At 38.8% G+C, this 23,260-nt stretch overlaps 1 protein-coding gene across 1 annotated transcript in view; it reads right to left on the bottom strand.

Moving 5' to 3' along the window:
- The window catches only part of SLC35F3 (solute carrier family 35 member F3), a 163,915-nt gene that overhangs the window by 64,068 nt on the left and 76,587 nt on the right, over positions 1-23,260 (bottom strand). The window lies entirely within an intron of this gene.

The following is a 23,260-nucleotide window of genomic DNA, read 5'->3' as shown; positions in this document are numbered from 1 at the left end:
CTCTGATGATGATGCCTTGCAAGGCCACAGCACTCAAGCTCCTCACTGTTCAGTTCAGCCACCCAAAGAAGCTTTCAGAGCCATTGAGGACATTCAGTACCCAACTAAGACTGGTTTCAAACTGGGAAGAGACATCCAACTGCTTGTGGGCTCTTGGAAATCTTTTGCCTGATGTGTGTGTGAAGTAGAGTTGACTCACATACAGCTCTGCTCAATTCCAGCTCCAGAGCATTTTAACAGTCTCTGGTTTCTCTTGCCGCCCTTACAGGCATACACTTACACCAGACATCCACACTAGGCCCCTGTCTTACACTGTGCATAAAAATACCAGCCACATATCACAATAACAAAAAAGTTGTGTTTATTTAATGAAGACTGGGGTGCCTGAGGACTGTGTTCCAGGGACTCTTCTGTGAAAGCTGCATTTGGCAGTAGGCTTGTTACTTTCTGTAGCTGCAGCATCCCCACCTTCGCAGCCTTTAACACATTTACTGCTGGATTACATTTCATTTCATTTACCACTAGCATCCTACAGTATGAGCAATGCCAAATTGATTCACATGGGGTAAAATTTCAAGTCAAATTTATGTCTTTTTACCTTTAAAACACCCCTCCTGTATTCAGGAGGAAATGGAGGAGAAACTGGTGGATGTCTGGGCTGTGGACAGCTTACAAATGTGGAGAGAAGCTCTCAGACCTTGGAAACTGAAGAAGGAAGATTTTTGTTACCAATCAAGAGCAAGGATGTGAAAAAGAAAGGTCAGATTAAAAATTTTGAGTAAGGCAGTCAGAATTTGGCCAATTTGAAGAATTTGTAGACTTTGTAGTTTGATGGAACTGGTTTTTTTCAAGTTGTTACCCTTCTTCATTTTAGATTAAAAAATAATAGTAAATAGGTTGGTTTTGTACATATAAACCTTTATACGAATGTGCTAACTCTCAGCATCACACTGCTTTTAAACCTATGGATCATAATTAAATATTTCACTTTCCTGAAATATTCTTTATTCACACAGAAAGGTAGTTTCAAGACAAAACTAAATTCTCAGTTATGTGTGCTACAACCTTTGCTTTTTATCCTGTTAGCTAGTTTGTTTATCCAACGTGAAACACAATGCCCTGTTGCTAACAGGCACAGTTGGTATTTCCCCAGTTCAGACATTTTCATATTTAGTGTACTCATTAATAGGACATTTATTAATTTACGTGCTTACCTTACCACTGAGGGCAATAATTGTTGTGCTTAGCAACATGAAAGGAACTGGAGTGTGGACTTTTACTCTTGTAGCCAATTTCCTAATAGGCTCCATCTCATACCAGAAAGAATTCATGTGCTAGGAGTCAAACACATACACAATACCAATAATGGCCACAACCTGCCAGGAAAAAAGTGTCCTTTCCTCTAGTATTTCAAGTAATTTGGTGAATATTCTCCACAAATAATTATCAGTCTCCTTGCTGTGTTACTTTTGGTTTGCTACAATAACTAATAACTTCATAATCTATTTCCCAGCTCAATAAACAGATATCAAAAGCACATTTTTAACACAAATGTTAGCTATTTTGGAAGTAATGGTTGTTGTCCTCCAGTCATTCTGAAATCTGCATTGAGATCTTCTATCTGGTGACCATCCATCTCTATTCTGTTTGCAGCCTCCTACATTCACAACCTCCAGTCAGAACAAATTCACATTTTTGTCAAATTTACATACAGTTTTTCTCTGCAGTATTAACCTAGCTGTAAGGACAATGTCTTTCCGATTTTCCCTCTTCCAAAACAGTTCAGTTACTTTTAGTATCATATCTTGAATTCACAGAACAAGGCTGAGAAAGGAAGGAGAAAGGAAGAGGAGGAACACAGACCTCGCTGGGCAAAGGTGTTCAGCAGAGTGCACCACTCAGACACTGCTATACCCAAATCCCTTCTCTTCAAATCTGATCAGAAGAGAGTGCTACAGATAACAGGGAAATGTGAGGTGTCCATGAGGGCTGCAGATTTTCTACATGACATATACACAACGATGTATCCAACTGTTCCTAGACATAGATGCAAAGTCCTGGTGAGAATGTCTTCCTTTCATTTTTTTTTTTTTAAACCTTCTGTTTATAACTGCTGTAAGCATTACTGGAGGAGACGGCACTGCTGGATTTTATTTCCAAGTCTCATAAAATATTAACTATTTCCAATATTTTATGAGAAGCTCTCCTGGTTTGTGCATAAAGAACAGCTGCATTTCAAATAATACTGGTGAATTTAAAAAAATGTAAGAAAAAAGCTAGATTTAATCTCAGAGTTTTAACACCCTCCTGGGTTTATCTGGCAATTGCTTTTCCTTGTGTATTTGTATATGGGACACTGTCTGACTACAAGACCTAAATCACCTCAAATCATAAAAAAATACTTTGTTACACCATCAACAATGCAGCAACAATTACTTCTTAACCCTTTAATTACCTAAGATCTGCACAGTATTAAAAATAACTGGGCGTCACCTCTGCATTCTTCACACCAGCCCACTCCTGGCCAGTTGTTTTTGTAAAGCACTGAATGTGAAATGCATTTCAGTGTAGTTGTGCACATTCTCTGCAATCATAAATAGTGTGTAAGCTGAGTTAAACCTCTACTCCTGAAGCACCTCAGTTTAGGAGGACTTGATTTCTAACAAAGATACAAAGGCCATTGTCATGTTTGACAATAGCTCACACTTTGAGTGTTGAAGTAAAACTAGGTGAAAAACATCTGAAGTTGGAATATATGAAAACAGAATTAAAATATTTAAAACCTAAAAACACAATTAAAAAAAATAAAATCTATCATTCTGCCTCTGACTCAGAAAGAAAAGACATAAATTCAGTCTGTGAGGCAACCTTTTGTCCTCAAAAAAAAGGTTCTTTCAGAACTGTCTGAGCAAATATGCACATGCTCCTGGCCTCAAACAACCAAAAACAGACCATAAGAGCTGAAGACAGAATCACATTTTTTTCATGTCCTCATAAATATCCTGAATATTTACAGAACTCTATACTGCCCTCCCAATTTGTATCAGGCAGGACACGAAAAAGAGATGAGATGAAAAAGGGGCATCCAAAGATCTGTCAGAAAATAACAGTAAAGATACTTCTGAAGAGATAAATTCTGTATTTCAAGTCACTGTTTTTACAGACAGTGCTCTAGGATGAAAATCACAGAATCTGTCCAATTTAAGTTTTGCTGCCAGCTGTTTGAACCTAAGATTAAGTAGGATTTAAGCACTCCCAATGGCCTGTGAAATGGAGAGGGTTTCAACCTACATAAGTAATTTGCCAGATATTTATCAGGAAGAAAATTGCTGCCAATCTAAAATACAAGGATGTGTAAGAGCAGCAGATCCAGACTGATTCCTGTGTTGCCCTTTTACCAGGAAGACTGATTTTAAACACTTTAAATAACTACATTCTTTCCTGTTCTCCTGTGTATACTCTGCACTTTGTCTTTCTTCTTATTTTTTATTGTCAGCATTTCTTTAGTTCTTTTTTCCTTTGCATTGTCTTTTTTCCTTCTTGTCTTTCCTTTGTCAAATTCCTCCCAGTCCTGATACTAAAGAACTTGCAATATGAACTGAATGCCACATCCACTTAAAAAGCTACACAGACAAATAATAATAATAAAAAATTTCAATTATGCCTTCTTTTTTAACTGTTCATGTCCATCACATGTCTTTAGCAGTTAGTACTGGGATTTTTGGAAGTGTCTTAGACCTCATGATTTACAGCTTCAGAGTAAATTTGCTGTAGCTGTCCAGAAGCTGCACACCTCTCAAGCTCTCAGACCCTTTGCTCTGTGATTTAAGTTTCTGACTGTGCACAATAACAGTGCTATGTCCAGAAGAATTCAAGATGAGGATCAAAAATAATGTCCTAGGCACAGCTTCTCCCCAGATTTTCTAAATCTGCCCTGCTTCCTCACAGGAACTCCAAGTGAGGTTCAGCAGAGTGGGCTTCTAGGTTAGTTCTCAGGAAGCAGCAAGTCAGATCTCTGGAAGCAAATAGGTTAATTTTCCTGGGAACTCTCACTGAAATGCGTAAAGCGAGTAGCTGTGCTGATTGCCCTCAGAGAGACCAATCAGTTTGGCACACTGAGTTCCCCCTTCAAGCATAGATATTATTTAAAAGAAATTACATAGGATGAGCCTTTTAGCACCACATGCTTTATAATTATGTCCTCCCTATCCTGCTATCCTAATCACTCCAATCTCCCACTCTCACCAAGGTCAATTGTTTTTCTTGAGCCCACTGGCTATTTCTCTTTTTTGGGGGGAGCTTTGCCTTTTACTTCTTTCAGCTGCCATTAGGGCACATATTAATATAGCTGGGTCCCAGCTATCTTATTATGAGATAACAACATAAGCCTGTTTCCCAGATGAGTATCTGCCTTCAGACACTGGGAAAAGGGAGAAAAGTGCTGGGGTGGAAATGCCTATTGTAAAACCTAAAAGTACTACTAGTGTGTGCAATGAGCAGTGGCACTGCAATCCTCCCACTCCATTTCAGGCTCTGCCATTAGTGTGGCACCAGGCTTGAGTTAAACTGCTGCCACCAGTTACTCACAAGTACCTTGGGACAAAACTTGGCTACTTTCTTCATGTGCTTTTGAGATCCTATGCTGAAAAGCCCTGAGAAATCAAGCACTATTGTTATAAAATGCTCAGAATATATCTAACAGGTTAATATTTGTAATCTATTACCCTTTCTTCATGAAGAAGATGCCTTTTATTATTAGTGCAGAGGGTGAATATATTATTATTACTGCTTATCAGTAGTGTAAGAATAATTAAAATCTTTGGGTCACATATTAAATACTAATTTTTGAAACGACAGTGAAACAGTGCTTTGTAGACCAAGTTCCTCTCTTAATACTCTAGATGTTCATAAATTGATTCATAATCTTACGCATCTTTACAAAGTGAATTATTTTAACCTCACAAGTGCATTGCTGAACAATGTAATGTCAGATGAATGCCTACTACAAAGGTATAGTGACTGTTATTCATGGGCAACACCACAGAGAAAGAGTAAGTCCTTTGTGCTGGTTGGAGGCCATGGGAGTTTTGACTAAGAGAGCAGGCTTGAAGACAGGAAAGTAGCTTGAGGCTGTGGCTGGAAAATTAGGAGGGCTGCTTTGTGCCTTGAGAAAGAAGGTATTTTATATGAAAGACCATGGATACAGTCTGGAGATTCATAACAATGCAAAACTAGAATAATTCCGCAGATTTAAGTATAGCCATATCAGACAAATGCATGGGCAGCAGAGTATCATCTACCCCAAATATCTTGCATTAAATTCAGTCTTTTACTTAGACTGTAATGTTGTGTTTGTAGAAGCATTCAAGAGAGGGCTGAGACTGAGGAAAATGGGAAGCTTTTTCCCAACAATTTACTTTGGATAAACAAGGCAGGGTCATAACATTATATTTTCTATTTGATGAATTTAATCTAAAATAAGCAAAAAGTTTGTATGTTCAATTATTCAGATAGGAAATTCAGCTTAGCGCTAAAATATTTCTTATATACTTTCAGATATTGGTGAGAAGGTTTTAAACATTGCCTTAGGTTTCAGCAGATGTAGAGAAACCACAGCCTTAGGATCTGTGAAGGAGATCAGGAAAGAAACAGGAAGAAAATTATGGTTCCTCTTAGTTACTCACATGTTTCTACCTATTTTAAGCTGGGACTGTACTATGGCACATAAATTTACTACAGTAATTAAGTAAATTTACAACCTTACTTTTTCCCCACCCACCTTGGCACAAGATATATGTGTTGTTTGTGGAGGTTCTGTATGATGCACAGCTTTTATCCTTTGTCAGCTTGATCTCTGCCAACGTTAAGGAGCTTGCAATTTACACAGTGTTTCAAAAAACAATGGTTTCTACAGCCTTCCTTGATATCCATTGGTGAATCTTGTCTTTTTTTCTTGCAGTATGAAACGAAAGAAGTTATAGCAGATTCATGCTGTCTCTTGCTAGTAGGAACTGCTAAATCTTTATAGATCTTGTTAAAATAGTCATGGCAATTTCTAAAACTGCTGGAGTAGAAACTCCAAGTTCCATGCTTATGTGACAATGGCTGTAAGCACCAAAGCTGTGTCATTCTGTGCTATAAGCCTTGACTTTCACACAATAACAGGACACTTCTTTGTAAAGCCTTCTTGCTGCTTATCATTAATCCCCCAACTTCTAGACTGGATTTGGTTAATGCTTCTGGGGGATTAATCTGGATGATTAATTAACAGTACCAGGGATATCTGTAATAAGATTATGCACATAGTTTTACACTCCCATGACTCAGTTGATTTCCTTTTGAACTAAAGGGAACTTTGTTACTGCATTCAATGCATTCTGCGTTGGAACTATCATTGCTGATAAAATTGTGATAATAAAACAGCTAAAAGGAAACCAAATATAAAATGTAGACAAAAAATATTAGCTTATAGAGTAGTTGGAGGGAGGGTCATGGTAAGCTAGGAATCCACAGGAAAACTAAAAGAGGGCAAAGCATTAGGTAGAAAAGATAAAGAAGTAAAGTGAGGACTTCCAGGTGGGATAAGTCAAAAGCAGCTGGATACACAAATACAAAACATAATTGGAATAAGAAATAACAAGAATGTTAGGTTAATTCAGAAAAACTGAAGCAACTGCCTATTGTGAGGAAAGTCCATGTGTGCTTTTAAAAGAGCAGGGGAATTAATCAGATCTCATTCCTTTCAAGTAGAGTAAAAACCACACTACTAAAAACAGTTTTCAATTAAAAGGACACTCCTTGTCCTATAATATGTTGTTAGGGGTTAGTGTCCTTGTGCAAAGAGGCTTCAGACTTGTTCTTCAGCTGCAGTTTGATCCGTCCACTATGGTCAACAACACAAATCCTTTGGAAAATCCAGCTGATTTGTATCCTTCCTGTCAAAGACTGCAAAGCAATTTTGTCAAATATTTCCACAGGAACAGTCACTTTTTGGCACGTAGATATGAAGAGGGAGTAAAGGGGAGACAACTCCCCTCCATCAGAGGCTGCCTTGGCTGGTACCCAATGGTCTTAGCATAACCCTGGGGCAGCATCAGCTTCTGGTGTCACTTACAGTAGGATGAGGCATGCTCTGATCTTTGCTAGGAACTGGACAGATGCCTGGATGACTGTAGGGCAAGAGACCTGAGGGCCAGAGACAGCCTGGATATCCAGAGATGGATATCTCCCTCTTAGTTGCCCTGAACCTCCATCTGACAGGCTCCAGCCTCTGCACCCATGGCAGAAACTTTCTCCTGAGTTCTGCAACAAGGAAACCCCCCCTGAGCTGACTGTTCATGCTCTTATTCCCTCTCCCACTCCCAGCAGATGAAGGTCTGGATTTCCACTGAAAAGCTGCAGGAGAGCAGATTTATACCTTGCATGTTATTTCAAACAGCATCCCCCCAAGTATATATAAAACATTACTATAATTCTGTCCTAGGGTTATGTTGGTATTAATAAGCCACTTGAATTTTTCTCTAAGTAATTAAAATCACAAATACTTTTTGTTGCAGTTACAGGCAGGAGGCTAAAGCAGCTGGGGCTTAATTATTTAGGTATGTGTAATAATTCAGGCAGTATTTCTTCAACTGCTTTTCTTTCACATAACAGTCTAAAGCCTTCACCAATGCAATACACAGTCCAGTCCCACAACGCTTCAAAACAGGAATCTAGATCCCATTCCACCTGATGGAAATAAATAGCACAAAAGCCAAGCAATTTATTCCTGATTAACTAAGTGTAAACCACCTTGCAAATAACTTACAGTTATTTCATGTAGTAAATCACTGAAAAGAAATAACCCTTCAGTGTCAATGAAGAGTTGGACACCTGGCTTGGATATTGGCATTTCTAATGCAAAGTGTAATTACAAACTGAGTATTGCTCATTAAGATCTAAAAAAATATAGTGTTAGACTCAGTCCAGGCTCTCTGGCTCTTTTAGACACCACTAGGAATAAGTCAGCACTTCATCAGAAGTAAGCATAAGATTTTCTGTTAGCTCAGTCTTTCCCCCACTAAAGGCATTTCTCTAGGACTCACTTTCTCGAGCGGATTAAAATGACAGCAACAACAGACACATAAAGAAGGGAAAATCAGTAAGCAAATGCATTTATAGGAGACTGGAAGGTTATAAGGCCTCTCAGGCCCTATTTTCTGAAGCCCCTAATCACTGAATATGGCATAGCTAGTGCATTTAAAGGAACTTCAGAAACCCTAATCGAAAAAGCATATGTACTCCCCTGACACAAGATTATTATATGGGAATTGACAAGCTTGTTCTTGGTTTCTTTCTGCTCATCAGAAAAGCTTATCTTGTGCTCTTTTCCTGATTGTTTGGATGAACAAGGGAGGTTGAAGAACTGTGCCTGGAAGGCTTGTGTGAGATAGATGAAAGAATAAAAACACAGCTTTAAATCTACAAGGAGTTAAGACCACTGCATGACTGAACTTGAGATAAGCTCTTGCCCATCAATCAGGAGAAAAGACTCTTGTTAACCAGAATCTCAGAACAGATTTTTCATTCTTATATTTAAGAGCTACTCTTTTAATCACTGTAAAATAAGGTCATAGAAGACTTATTTATGGGAGATATTCTTTTGAATTATACTTTTGTGTCTGACAAAGCAAACAGCATCAGCTGAAGAAGACAGTCTAAAGGCAGAAAACAGGCAAGACAACAGCAAGGAAGGACATGAAATACTAACAAGGCAAATATTGGAAGTACAAGTTCACTTTGTTGAGAAAAAAGCATTAGAGATCAGTCCAAAACAGCATCCAAACAGATATTCACAGATAGCTTGGATCCATTTCATTATTTTAGGAATGGAAAGATTTACTTGAAAATTACTTTAAAAAATATGAATGTTTTAGTTATCTGGACAGGATCCAGATGCAGATCCCTTAGGCCAATCTTCTTCACTTAACTGCAGAGCCACTTCAGAGAAATCGTCAAAACTACAACTCTAGTTTTTATGGGAATGCATTTAGATGAAAACTAGCCCTTAATTTCTATGCTTCAGTCCATGCAATTTATTATTATTATTATTATTATTATTATTATTATTATTACTACTACTACTATTATTATTATTTTTACTACTACTACTATTACTATTACTACTACTAATAATAATAGTAATGCTTCATCTAAGTTAATGCTATATACTTAGATGAATTTTGACCCTGCTCTTCCTCCTCTGTCAGTGTATAATGTACATGAAGATAAGAAAATAAGCTGTTTACATTTTAGTCAATTTATACCACTGACATCAAGCTTCACCCAATTTAACTGCCAGTTGATGTCTGACTCCAAATTGACTAAATCCCTAATGAGCAGGACTGCTTTACGGCCTTTTACTTAAAAAGAAGTCTTCTTTATCTTACATATAACCATACAGCTGCTCCAACAGATGTTATTTTTCAATGAAGCCAACATTGGCACTCTATTTGATCATTTTAAGTACTTTAGCATTGAGCCAAACTATTTGTTTTTATCTCGCTACATCCCTATTTCCCCTCTATCTTATCAAACACAACTTTGTTGTATGTAATTGCTAATCCTAAACAAGTCACCCTTAATGGTAGAATCATCTCTTTATCATGTGCTGTAATCACTGAATACCACCATAAGTAGTGATGAGCATCTTTCATTCATTGGAAAAGCCTTTTATCTCTGGTGTGGGTATCCTGTTTCTTCCTTTCATTCCCTTTCTGGGTCACTCTAGTGGGAAAAAACCCAATAAACCCTTGTACATTTTATTTCACAGTGATTTTTACTCATCCTACTATAAATTGTTTTTTTTGGGGTGTTGTTGATTTTTTTTTTAACCGAAAAAATTTTCAACTGAAGAGACACCAAATCCTATTGCATTACCAGTAAAATGACTAAACTTCAGTTTGCAGAGCTGTATAAAAAGTTCAGCCATATTGGTTTCACTTCCAGATAGTCTGTAGCTTCAAAATTGCTTTCTTTGCTTCAAGGGAAGTCACCAAAACTCGCTGAAGACTTTGCTATAAATGGTAGTGCAATGTCACTATACACTGGCAGTACCAAAGCCATTATGTTATACCTTTCATACCTACCTTTCATACCTTTAACCCCATCAGCGGCAGCTTTGTGAAAGTTCTTTAATATGCTGGTTTTTTTCTGTGTTTCACCTGGATAAATTATGTTTTTTATTTCCAACTCTAAACAAGTACAATGTATTCGGTGTGACAAAATTGTTACCCAAAGGGATTACCAATGATTGCATGATTGGTTCTGAGAGTGTTGGGCTTCTGGTATTCTGGTATTGTTTTGGGGGAGGATTTTGTTTGTTTGTTGGGTTGGGTTTTTTTTGGAGGATGGGGGAGTGTTAGTTTTTGTTTTGTTTTTGTCTGTTTTTTTTAATAGTTGCATAACTTTGAGGTGAAAGGTATTGAAGAGCAAACAGAAATCATTAATGCTTCCCTTTTCACTTATCTACTAACATTCTGATATTCTGCCTGCTTATCTGATGCACATGAGCATTAACAAACCTCATTTTAAAAAGAGATTAACAGAAAATGGTACCCATGAATGTAACAAGTGGGGGAAGGGAGCTTATTTACAGGTTCAAGAATGCCAAATCCTCAACAACTTGCCAGTAACAGAGGCAAATATGAGCAGAATATCTGCTGCTGGAATAGGACCATTGCAAAGAAGAAACAGATCATTTATAAAATGTTAATGATTACAGAAATTCCATAATTAGAATCACTGCTACTTCTGTTGCAGATAATACAGATGGATGAAAGGGAACAGAGAAGGTCCTCCAGGCTTGCAGGAAATTTTTTTGCTGTTCAGCACTGAGGAAGATTATGAGAATCCAAAGCCAAAGTAAGGGAGAAGCTGAATAAGAAGGAGAAGGCAAATATGTCTGGATGAGAAAGGCAAAACAACTGTGCATAATACATAAGAGACAAGAGTGTGACAGAATGGTTTAATATAAATCTCAACCAAGGGCCTATTTTAATTTGCTCTCTTTTTTTTTTCAGATGTTTCTTCCTCACTACATATTTTAATATGAAGGAGCCTTAGGAATTTGCCATAGAACCCCAAGAATGACTTGAACTAGGTCTCAGATTTACAAGAACAAAGGAAAGTGAGCACAGAACAAAATAATTTCTGTTATAGTCATATGAAATAGCATATTGTAAGTCATACACTTTTATCTGTCACGTCAGTAACATGCCATGATTTCTGACAAAATTCATGTATATTAAGCAGGCTCTATGTCTCATCAGCTGAAGCCAGAGCAATGGCAACAGGAGGATTGCTTTCAAATATTACACCTTTGGATACATATGCATTCTGTGTTTTTCTGCTGTATTGCATAGTTCATAATTTCATGCTTAGTATGCTTGCTGCTGACATTACCCCTCAGCAAGTTTCAATTTCAGGCTCCATACTACAGAAAAGTGCCCAGGCATGTAATCAAAACACTAAATAATGAAGCTTCAACTTAACCAACTTGAGCACATCCTCAGAGCTCTGTAGCTGCTTACAAAGTGATTTGCTGAGTGGCTTTAAGTAGATATTTAAAGCTAAAAATACTCATCAGTGCTTTACTGATGCTGATACGCCTCCTTCCCTCCATGTCATATATTTAACCCTCGACACACACATTTCCCTTTCATTTGATGCTACTGGGACTACACTGAACTCCACACAAAAAGTCCCATCCTCTCCTGAATCCTGCTGAATTTACAATATAGTTTTCATTGCAGGAGTCCTACAGGTTACTTTTGCCCCTTGTGAAAAACGCTACTCTCAGTTTCACAGCTGCTGCCTATCTGTTTTACTGGCTAAGTGATCCAAAACAATTCTCTTTTTTTCTTCTTTTATGAGAAAATTCATACAGGAGAATACTGAAACATGATCCCTCAACCATTTTTATTTTCCCTGCACTCACTTTGCACTCTCCTATTTAACTGTTCTCTAAATGAAATAACTCTGTTTCCATCCTCTCTTCATTCTGGACCTTCTCTGTGATTCTGGTCTTTTCCCCTCGTCATGTTTTCTCCTGCTCTTACTGAAGCTGGTCCACAAACAGTTGGTCAAAACTGAGGAAAAAAGATAAATTTAATGTAATGAATTAGGAATTTATACTTATGTGGAATTATTCTACTTCAGTGTGGAACCCAGAAGGACCAGGAGGGTAGTGCTTCTTTAAATTTAGTGGTCTGATCTAATGTGATTAATCCTGCCAACAACTTTGACAGAAGTCATAGGGACAAAAGAAGGAACTGAAAATACAAAGTCACATTTTCAGGTTTTAAATGTTAAGGAAGACAGAGAACTGACTACGTGTCTGTCTTTCTTGCAAGCGAATTCGCGAGACCAAAATGCTGTACAGGTATTGCCTTTCATAATACGTAAATCACATTTACCTGCAAAAAGGAGGAATGTTCACATTACAGCCATTCTGGCTGGGACAGGAAGAGACTTCAATGTAATTAGCAGAAGGATTCGTCTGTTGTAAAATGTCACCTCTCCTATGAAGAGAAGCTTTGCACAGTCCAACCTAGATAGGCTTGAACAATCTTACAAGAACATTCATTATATCCATTATAATGTCTCAAGCACATTTACAGCCAACCCAGACTGCAAATACAATACATTTCCCTAAATGGATTGATAGGAAAGCAGAGTTCCTACAATTGTTCTGACATATCATTTATACACATTGTAATCCTGACAGCTGTTAAGTATTAGAGAAAATCCAAGACGGAGACTATGCGAGGAGAGCCCACAATTTATTACACTCTACAGCGCAACATGCTGATCTTGATTAGCCCTCAGCTGTAACAGCTAAGAGTTGTTTAGAAAACAGAAAACTTCAGAAAAAGTTTAGAAGACTGAATATTTCATATATATATATATATAATTTATATATATATATATATATATATGATTTTATCTTATCTTCCTTTTTTAACATTCTTATTTTTAACTATTTTTTCACATTTATGATCAAGAATAGTAGCCTATTGCTTTGCTAGACAACACTTGTTTCCATTCACTTTGTGCCTGCCCATCATTTCAATCTCCTGAGACAGATAAATTACTTCCTCAGAAGCAAAAGGATGAGGTAAAGCAGTACTACAGTCAGGCTGTGGATGCCAGCAGACTAAGTCACAGCTTGGACTTCCAAGCAGCAGCAGCTGAGGGAAGTGTGCACTGATGTGGGTGAAGTGCTGAACATGGAAACCCATTTGTGACAGAGCACAGGTGCCCCCAGCTCCACTGGCCAAGCATGAGTGTTCTGCAAAGGTACAAGCCTCTTGCAAGGCATTTGGAGAGAGATGTGTGCACCCAGACACCCAGGAGCCCTGCAAGTACAAGGTCTTGCTCAGCCATCCTGGGTGGAGACTTCAAGAATCCTGCAGCATTTGACAGAGCTTTTAGGCAAAACTTGTGACTGAGAACTTCCCTCTCTGCTATTTCTGTGGATGTATACTCTGGTTTCTTTACAGATCATATAAAGATAAAGATTTATCCAAAGAATTTCAGTGAAGCAGAAAGGTTCTTTTTTTCCTTTTGGAAGCTCAGTTTGCTACTTGAATGAGGAGATGTCCTGACTTTCCTGAACCTATCTGTACAAGCCTACAAGCTGACTGTGTGAATTGTGTCTATTGACCCTCCAGAAGGAAGGTATCTGCATCCTGGTCTGGATCCAGACTCCACAGGAGTCAATGGAGAAGCTACTGCTGCTATCTTTGGAAAACTTACTCCTGGCTTTGGCAACTCTGGGTAGCTCACCTAGTGCACAGTTTATCTATTCTGCTGAAGTCCATGGAACTGTAGAAGAAAAGAAGTTCCACAGAAGGAAGAATTCAGTGAATCACTACATTTTCAGCAGTGAACTGGACCATTGGGAGTGCTGGGAAGTGTAGAAGCTTTTCAGTGGAGATTAAAAGAACCAGAGCAAAGCATTTACCCCAGCTATGCCTCATCTGTGAACAGCTACCAGACATCGTGTTTCCAGATAAAAGAACATCATGAGAAGTATAGAAAATTTGTGTAGGTATTCAGAACATCATATTTATAACCTGTACATATGACATCTTAAAACACATTGTAAAATAATCTTCACATAGACACACTATTTATAGAAAACTCGCTGTCATTTTGAACTAGAAGACAAGAGAGAAAAAAAATCCTGAAAATTTTATTTAAATAATTCTAGTGATAGAACACTTAATTTTATTTGCTTCATCAAAATGTTCTTGCATTCATACATAACTGGTGCACAATAATAAACAAGTAAGAGAAGATTATTATTAGAACCCATGATATGATATATAGTGACTTATTTTGCAGTTAAGATATGGCCCATCTCAAATACTTCACTTCAGTTTGAGCCTTCCTATAAAGGCAGCAGAAACTGCTGCTCTGCTTTTTATAAAACATCTTTGTCAAAGCACTACAATTGGGCTCTAAGTCACCAAAATGCTTTAGGCTTTCACACAAAGTGTGATAGGGCTTTTCCTCCTCACTCAGCCGTTTTGGCTGGTTGTTACAATCAACTTGAGATTGTTCTGATTTGGCTCTGTTATACGTTTTAGAGCCGAGACAAGACATTCTGCTTGCAGTATTACTAGGTGTTTTTGGCATCTGCTGCAGTTGTGTGTGGCTGATGTTAGTGTGGAGCCACAAAGCTGTGATGGGAACAAACCCCTGATGGAAGGTGGGGGAAGGAGGGTGTGGGGAGAGAGAACTGGTAAGAGCATCATCTGTATTGCTGTATGTTGTGTGTGCTGTCTTTGCATAACTCAAAGCAAACAGAAAGCTGAGAGTCTGTTAGTACAAGTATAGTGAATATTTCAGATACATGGTTTATAAATATGATACAGTTCTGGAAATGTAGTTACCATGAGTAACTAGCACAGTTATTATTCCACAAAATGCAGCAACCATTCAAACTTGAAAGAATGTGCTAATTAAGCAACACAGTGGGGAGAAAGAAAGACAGCACTTGCTATATTAGCATCATTTTATTTCAGAGCTTGGTGCCAGATAGGAAGGTAAAAGGCTTCATCACAGTAGTTTGTTTATAAGAACAAAATTTACCTGATGGTGGGTGGCAAGACTGAAATGACAGAAGATGGAGATCCATCCTAAAAGGAGGAACAGGGTAGATTCAAAAAAGTAGGAGAGCTTCCAAAGCAAATCAAAATAGCAAACTAAGTTGCCTGTTGTGCTAGGTGGTTTTGGAGGCTCACTCCATGGGCAGGGGATTGCTGCCAAAAGGACACTTGGCTACCCTTGCCAAGTCCAGAGCCCTAGGTGCCATGCAGATGGGGTACTCTGACAGTGCAGGCTGCTGTTTTCCACTTCTCATTTTGATTTTGTTTTACATTATTAGAGCACCACCCTTCATTAGAATAAACTTGGGGGGCTTGTATTTTAGGTTAATATTTGAAACATATTTGAGACAACCTAATGCCCCTAGGTTTTCTCTCTTTCTGGGTAGGCAAGACTCTAGACCAAAAGGGGTGTGCAGAAACCCACTGTGTCTGCAGCTTGGTCCCTGAAGAGACCCAAAGGCTCTGAAGGTGATTATGACCAAGTGTTAGGGAGAGATCAGCCCTGCCTCAAAGGCAAAGTTATGTTAGGAATTGTTCTTTTACCAATTTGGGTGACCCTCAGGTTAACAAAAATATCTTTGCATGGAAAGATATGTGTATTACAGAAACCTGGAAAAGGGGAGAAACTTGTAAGTCTGGAAGATAAATGAGTAACCTCTCCTTACAAGAGGAAAGAGAAGCAGAGTTTAGTTATTCTGAGCTGTACAGGGTACATCAATTAGTTTGAAAGTAGGGTATGTGGCAGCAAAGTGTAGAAGCTCTTCCATTGCTGACAGTATTAAAAACAGATCAAAAGACAAACACTGTAAATTGGGATTTGAATTTTAGTTGTTCTGAAGAGCTGTTAGCAGTGGAAATTACCTCGCTACCGACTCCCCAGACAATCTTTTCATGCAGAGAGAATGATCCAGAGGTAATTAGCATCACTGGAAAAACTACTGGGTAAAATCTGTGTCTGCACTGAAGTGAAGATGAAATGCTTTAGTTGTGGGGGAAAGGATTTCATCCAATGCACATTCTGTGAAATGGTTACACCCAGTGAGCACTTCAGACAAGAATGACACATCTCCTTTCTGTTCCCCATGCATTCCTCTTTGTTTTCTCTCAGATATCACCAGGAGCTTCCCCTGAACATCTTGTAAGTAAGGAGTTTTCTTAGGAATGACAGGACATGCACACTTGCAGTATGGTTATGCTAAGTAAGTGAAAAAACAGTCTGAAATGTGCAGCTTCTCCTTCCATTCCTTAAAATAAGGACTACTCACCCATCTTCGTATATTTTAAAATAAGGCATTTTTAGAAGCAGTATGAAGTAAAAGTAATTTTAGTAACCCCATTCATGAGTTTTTCAGCTTTGATATGGTAGGAAGAATATGTAACATGAAAAAAATATGTGGGATAGGAGTAAATCCCCAAACTGCCTAATAGACCAGCTAATATTGTATTTGGCTTCATATTATTCAGTGCCTAAGAAAACAAGAAAGATTTCCAGAAGAAAGTGTTTTAAGTGGGCTAGGAAGTCTGTAGGATAAAAGCTATCACACACTGCCATGGGTTACATTTGTAATATTTTAAATACACTATGGTATCCTTTTCTGTCATAATTTTCTTAATTCTTCACCCCCAAAATGCCTGTGTTCCTAAAGCAAGTTCTGCTTTTAGGAATGAGTGCCCTTGACTCTCAGTTTCTGTGGCACTTGAGCACAACTATGTCAAACCCTCAATGTTTAATAAGTGCCCTTCATCTTGTTCCACATCTCCAGGCCATGGTACACTGCCAAGTCCAGAATTCAAGTGCATCTCTAACTTCTCTTATCCAGTGCTACTGAGCCATTGCCAGGTGATTATTGAAATACATATTTGTGCTCTCTTATTCATCTATTTCAGGTGAAAAGCACAATCTAAAATTTTATTTGTCTTAGCCCCACAGAGCTTGCACAGTTTTAAGGGCAGACATTTGAGATTGTCTTCTGCCTTGTACATCACCAACAATCTTTTCCAGGTAATTTTCACTTTACAGTCTTTAGTATGAATAATTGTATTACATGTAATTGTGTTAAAATCTTTCCTGCCTAAGATCCCAAGTGACTTTATATTTCAGGAAGAAAACAATGACATGTTTTTCCTGTAAATTTACTGAGTATTCATACACTTTCCATATGTGTTTTGAGCTGAAACCTCTGCAGACTTTGTGGGGAGGACACATGGACAGACTAATGGAAACTGGCTCCCTTTTAGGCTTTCTGTATTTTGGAGATGAGGGGGAAGAGGAAACTTCCGTTGTGAATAATTTGTCCTGACACATTAAAGTTCATGGGAATCCTATAACCCAGTTATATTGCATTAAAGCTTTGCCCAGCAGTGTCAAGCTTGTTTTTATTTTAAAGATTTCTTTAACAACTAACTTACACCAACCTAGATTTTTAAACATTGTCAAGAAATCATCCGGCAGAACCTATGGTATGTCTCTTGATATCTGACGTTAGCCTGAACAGGAGCTGAACCAGTAAGTCTCCCTCTCTCATCCTGCAAGAATGATGCAAAAGATGCCTTTACTACAAAAGGAAGGGGTTTCTTTTCCAGATGAAAAACCTCACACATCAGAAATGCTGCCACACATATCAGTCTTTCTGCTGCAAAAGGATCCAACCTACTGAAATGCCACAAGTCTCCCTGTCAAAAATACAAAGCTTATTTGCCAGTGATACCCTCCTACTCAGCTGCAGCCCACAAGATGCTTAAAATAACTAACCAAAGGTAAGCTTCAAAGCCTTCTGCCTTGAGCTTCAGTTTCAAACAAAGCAACTGAAATTTAAACAGAGGAAGTAACTGTTGTTCTGTTCATGATTTCACCCTTCAACCACAAAATAAATATAAATCCCTTATTCCTTAACTATTTAGTGGAACTTTGAATCAGGTGAGTGTTCATGAAAGTGCAAAACATTGTTAAAAGTTACAACAGTGGAGTAACTTTCAATATGAAAACACAGAGTGCTTGGGGTGGCCCTGCCATCTCTGGTCACCTTGCAAGTAGGAAGAAGGTGCCAAAAAGTTCTCTAATGCATCTGTGTATTTTCTCTGTAATATTGCTACACAAGTACTTAACACTGGAGGCCATAAATCCTGAAAATCTTCTAGCATTAGCTGCTGCCTTCAGCTACAGTCAGCCTAGCAGGCTTTACCTTCCAGTAATCAGAATAAGTCATGAGAGAGACAAGGAAGCCTGACTGCCCATAACACGTAACTGTGTCACACTGGTGGATTTATGCATTACAGTTCCCTGTGTCCTGTCTTTTGCCTGCCCTTTCTGGCCTTCATCCCTGATTTTTGACCCAGTTAACAAGTCAAGCAGGCTCCTTCCTCCCTTTCCTCGAAAAGTTTCTTTTGTCCCCTGGAAAGTCATGGTCTGTGTCATGTATTTGCTGGGTGACCCCTTTCAGCCTCAGCCAAATAAACAAATTCCTGCCCCATTCTTCTACCACATTTCTGTCCCTTAATTCCAAGTCAATGCTTTGCAGCTTGACCCTCTCTTCTTCCAATTCTTCTGAGGTTGTAAAGGGCTGAAAAGCCCCATTTCCTTATACCTGAACCATATAGAGGCACTGCTGACTGTGCTGGGAAGCACCCTGGGGTAGCAGATGTTAAAACTGAGAATATTAAATATTCTGGTTATGAAACAGCATGAGAGAATTTGAGGAGATGAGCTTCTAGCTCTTCTGTAAGTGACTTGAGAAGAGTTAACTACAGTTTGGGTAGCGCAGATGAACATTTTCAAAGATAGAAACCCTGAAATGTCAAAGAACAGAGTTATCAAAACAGATCATTGTTAACAAATGGCTGTTTATTGCTAACACAAAGCAAGTGTACAATTTGAAGCTGGATTCCTTCTGTAAGTGTTTACTGGAGGAAGAGACAAAAATAGACATTTGTATCCTATCAGTTGTTCATAACACTCACAACTGCTTCCATATGGCCCACTACTCTACTGTTTTACTTCCAATTACTTTCAATTCCAATTGCTTTCAATATGAATTCCAACTGTTGGTCTTTAACAACGATCCACTGAGTTCAACTCTCTCAGTATTACTGTAGGTACATCCTATTCCCAGCCTAATTGTTTAGAGGAAAATTAATTTGAAATAGTGACCAGAATAAATTTCATGCAATTGAAACTCTCAAAATACCATTCATGTCTGGACAATATTTGCCATATCACCGTTGATTTTTAAATCTATTGGTGACTGTACTGCTTAGTTTGGGTTTGTCACCTGTTTTCCTGTCTAAATTCATGCCAGTATCTGTGCATCTTTGGAAATGACTTGGCACCTCTTTTGTGGTAAGAATTAAATCAGTAATGCATAATGCACAGGAGCAAAACCACACTGCAGAACATGATCTGATGAAAGCACCACAGAGAGGAGGAACTGAAATTATTCAGACAGTTCAGAATACTGTTTTCAAAAAATACTCACCAGGACGTTTTATCCATAACTAGTTTCCGTTACCATGGTTTTTCTTCCTGCACATGTTCAAGTAGTTAAAAAATGGGCATCAAGTGCACATGCCAGCTGAAAGTCTCATTCCCTTGCTTCTGTGCAATACAAAAATAGTATTTTTGAGAGCTAGGCTGTCTGCTCTCCTCTGCCAAATAGTGGGAGAGTCAAAGGTAAGAAAGAAACCTTTGCTGCTCTCTTTGGCATTCCCTGTCAGTCATGCAGATATGACATTACAAAGACACATATGCCAGCATCTATTAAGTGTCTTTACTGTAAATAACACTTTATTTCTGTGGCAGGCAATCTCATCCCACTGGAAGTGCCATGAATGCAATAGAATGTAATTGAAATAACATTTGCAATGTCATCTGAGAAAAGGCTTCAGCTTAGAACTTATTAACAACCTAAGGATGAAAAAAACCACTTAAACTACAATTTGAGGGGTAGGTAAATATCTAGCGGACTTTGATGGCAAGGCAGGGGAGAAGGAGCTTATCACCATTTGGCCTTCTGTATGAGAAAGAAAGAGAACTTAAACAACACTGCCTGGCTGCAATGAAATGCAAGCTAACGTAAGGAAAAGATCAGCTATCCAGGGGCACAGTGTGAGTTCTCAAATCTCTAAAACACACAGACCCAGAAGTTAAAAATCACAGCACTGCACAGGTGGAGCAAAAGGCTGTTTTCCCTCTGTGCAGGATACCGAGGGCTTGCTGGCACCTTGGAGCAAGAGCAGGCTTGGTCAGTGCCAGGGCCAGGTCAGCCATGCTGACTGGGGGAACCACGACAGGGGACGGATGGCAGCAGTGAGTGCTTCTGCACAAGCTGAAGATGGGAGCAGGAGCCTCTGGTGATCCTGGCAGGCAGGTTGTTTGCTATCCGTGTTCTCAGAGCTAGTTGGAGCAAGCTGGCAAAAAGGAGCTAGTATCAGATTTTTGTTTTATGCATGGACATGTCCCCTGTTTATTCAGCATGGGCTCTAGTATCAGAAAAATTTGGAACATCCTGACTTCCAAAAGGAATGTCAGGAACCACCTGCCTCTCCTTTTCAGACCATAGTCAAGTGAGGAAATCTGCTGCTACTCAGTACAGCCTCTGGCATCAGAGAGCCCTCACCTACACATCAGAAACTTCACCAGAATGATTGTACCAGTCCGGACTGAGAAACAATATCTAATCCATAAAGTATGGAACTTGCCCAGAAAATGGCCCAGTATGGTGTCATACTGGCAGGAAATAGTTCTGCTGACCTACCTGATTTCATTTCTGGATTAAGCTGTACAAGAAAAAAAATCACTGCCAGTAAGAAGTAAATTTAGGAGATTTTTACTCTGCTAGTGCAGCCACATCTGTCAAATCTTCTTTAGCAGAGGCAAAGATGAGTTTGTTAACATTTGCACACCAAGGCATGATCGAGACCTGCTTTTAAATTCCAAGTAAAATAAGCCCACTCAGCCCACTGGTCACAGACTTGTGAACTGCCAAAATTTTAAATCTCCTAGAACAGAGACAGTAATAGGCATGGTTGCTGGGAGGCAGGATTTAGTCTTTGGATTATAGCAACAGCTGAGAACTCCAGCTAAGATCAGTCTGTCATTACAGTGACGTGGGGACAAATATATTGATAGTGATGCCAAGACAACCAGACAAAAGCTTTCTGAGGTGAAGTGTTTTCTGTGTCTTAGTACAGGTGTTTCATGCAATCACAGACAAAATGTACTCAAAATCTGTGACTCATATAGCAATTCCAGAACTTGCTTCAGTGCTTGCGATGAGCTCAGGCATTAGGGCCTCTTCTCAGCTGTTCTTTGAAAATCATGAGCACCAGTGAGAGCCAAACCCCATTACACAGCATCTGACATCAAACGTGTGTGCTCTTATGCAGTTTTCTACATTATTAATTTTCTACCTGATGGCAGTATGCTCCTATTATTTTTGCCTCCCACTCGTGTTCTGTGATGAAAAGCCTGCAGTAAAAATTCAGACTAATTCCTTTTATTTTATTCTCTCCTGCTGCTGTTCTATCTGTCAGAGCTGCTGCAGGAAAGAAAAACTGTAGCAGAACAGACTAATGAACATTGCTCTCCCTTTTGTGATATTAATACTGACAGAATTTCATAGCTCCCGGTCTCAGACGGTAGAGAAAACAGCTCGTATTTTTCATATTCCAACTATTATTTTCCCATTGTCACAGGGTAGCAGAAAATCAGAACCACCCACCACCTTCTGCACAAAAACCACCCCCCAGAGCTGCACACAGAACACTGTCATCTCCCAGTGGCTTTAGTGATCCAGCTTTCATGACTTATTTTTTTTGTTTGATTTTGTTTTGTTTTGGGTTTTTGGTTATTTGTTTGTTTTCTACATCACTATTAGTATCCAGTCTATGGCTAGAGACAAAGCAAAATATCAACTTCTACCTGCTCTGTGTCCAGAAGGGAAAGATACAGTAACCTCTGTGCAAATTCTCCTTCACCACCTGATCTGGAAGCACAGTGGAGAAGCAATTGGAATTGTGATCAGCCACAATATAAACAACCAAATCTGTAATCCCCTTTTTTTTGCCTTGTTCAGCCACAATTATGTTACTTAGTCATGTATCTTAGAAGCTAGAGTGTCCTTTGTAGTTAACACCTGAGATATCTTATGTTTGATTAGCAATAGATGTGTATAAGAGACAGTCTTAGAAGCTAGAGTGTCCTTTGTAGTTAACACCTGAGATATCTTATGTTTGATTAGCAACGTTGTATGAATAGTAATGGATGGATAGCTAACAATTCAGATAAGCTCCTAAAAATGTCAATCCCTGGTACAACCCTCCAGCTGCAAGCGTTACTAGTGATACTATTGAGATTTAGGGAACTATTTTGCCCTCTTTTTTTTTTTTTTTTTTTAAATGTGTATATATATATATATATATATATATATATATGAACAAAATATTCCTCTAATGCCCTCTAGTGTCCACAAATAAGAGAGTCTTGCCACTGCTTCACCTCAGCATTCCTTTCGGCAGGAAAGTTTACAGCCTTACACACTTACAAATTATCAAGTATTAGACATGTACTGCATATTCCCATCTGTTTCACTGCATGGGGAGAGCAGCCAAGTCCCACCAGAGCTGACTGGGGCATGCAGGGTGACACTTAGTTCTTGGAGGAAAGACACACATAACACTGAAGTTAATCACATGTGGACTTGGAGAAGTTATGAGTCCACCTGGAAAAAAACCCAAACTTTCTCCTGCTCCTCCCCTACCATTGCCATTGCCTTGAAGGCAAAGATGCCCTCAGAAGAGAAGTGTAGTGACCACAATAGAAACACTTTGTAATGCGTTTGTCTAAGCATAGATACCATACCGGATGTGCAGGAGCCCAGAAAGGATAACCTGACTTATCCAAGGTCACAGCACATGGCCACGAATAGATCCAGACCTCCTGGCTCCCAGACCTGTGCTTAAACCACAACAGTGTGCTCCTTCCTCTCAGCAAATGTGCTGAGAAGTTGCACAACCTGAACCTACTGGTTACATTTCTTTCTGAAGTTCCTGACATCAATCCATAACCAGATACTTCAAACTCAGCATTACGACTACGATCTACTGGTGGT

Source organism: Parus major, chromosome 3 (genome assembly GCF_001522545.3).
Source record: "Parus major isolate Abel chromosome 3, Parus_major1.1, whole genome shotgun sequence".
NCBI classification, from domain to species: Eukaryota; Metazoa; Chordata; class Aves; order Passeriformes; family Paridae; genus Parus; species Parus major.
This window is presented reverse-complemented; position numbering and strand designations above follow the sequence as displayed.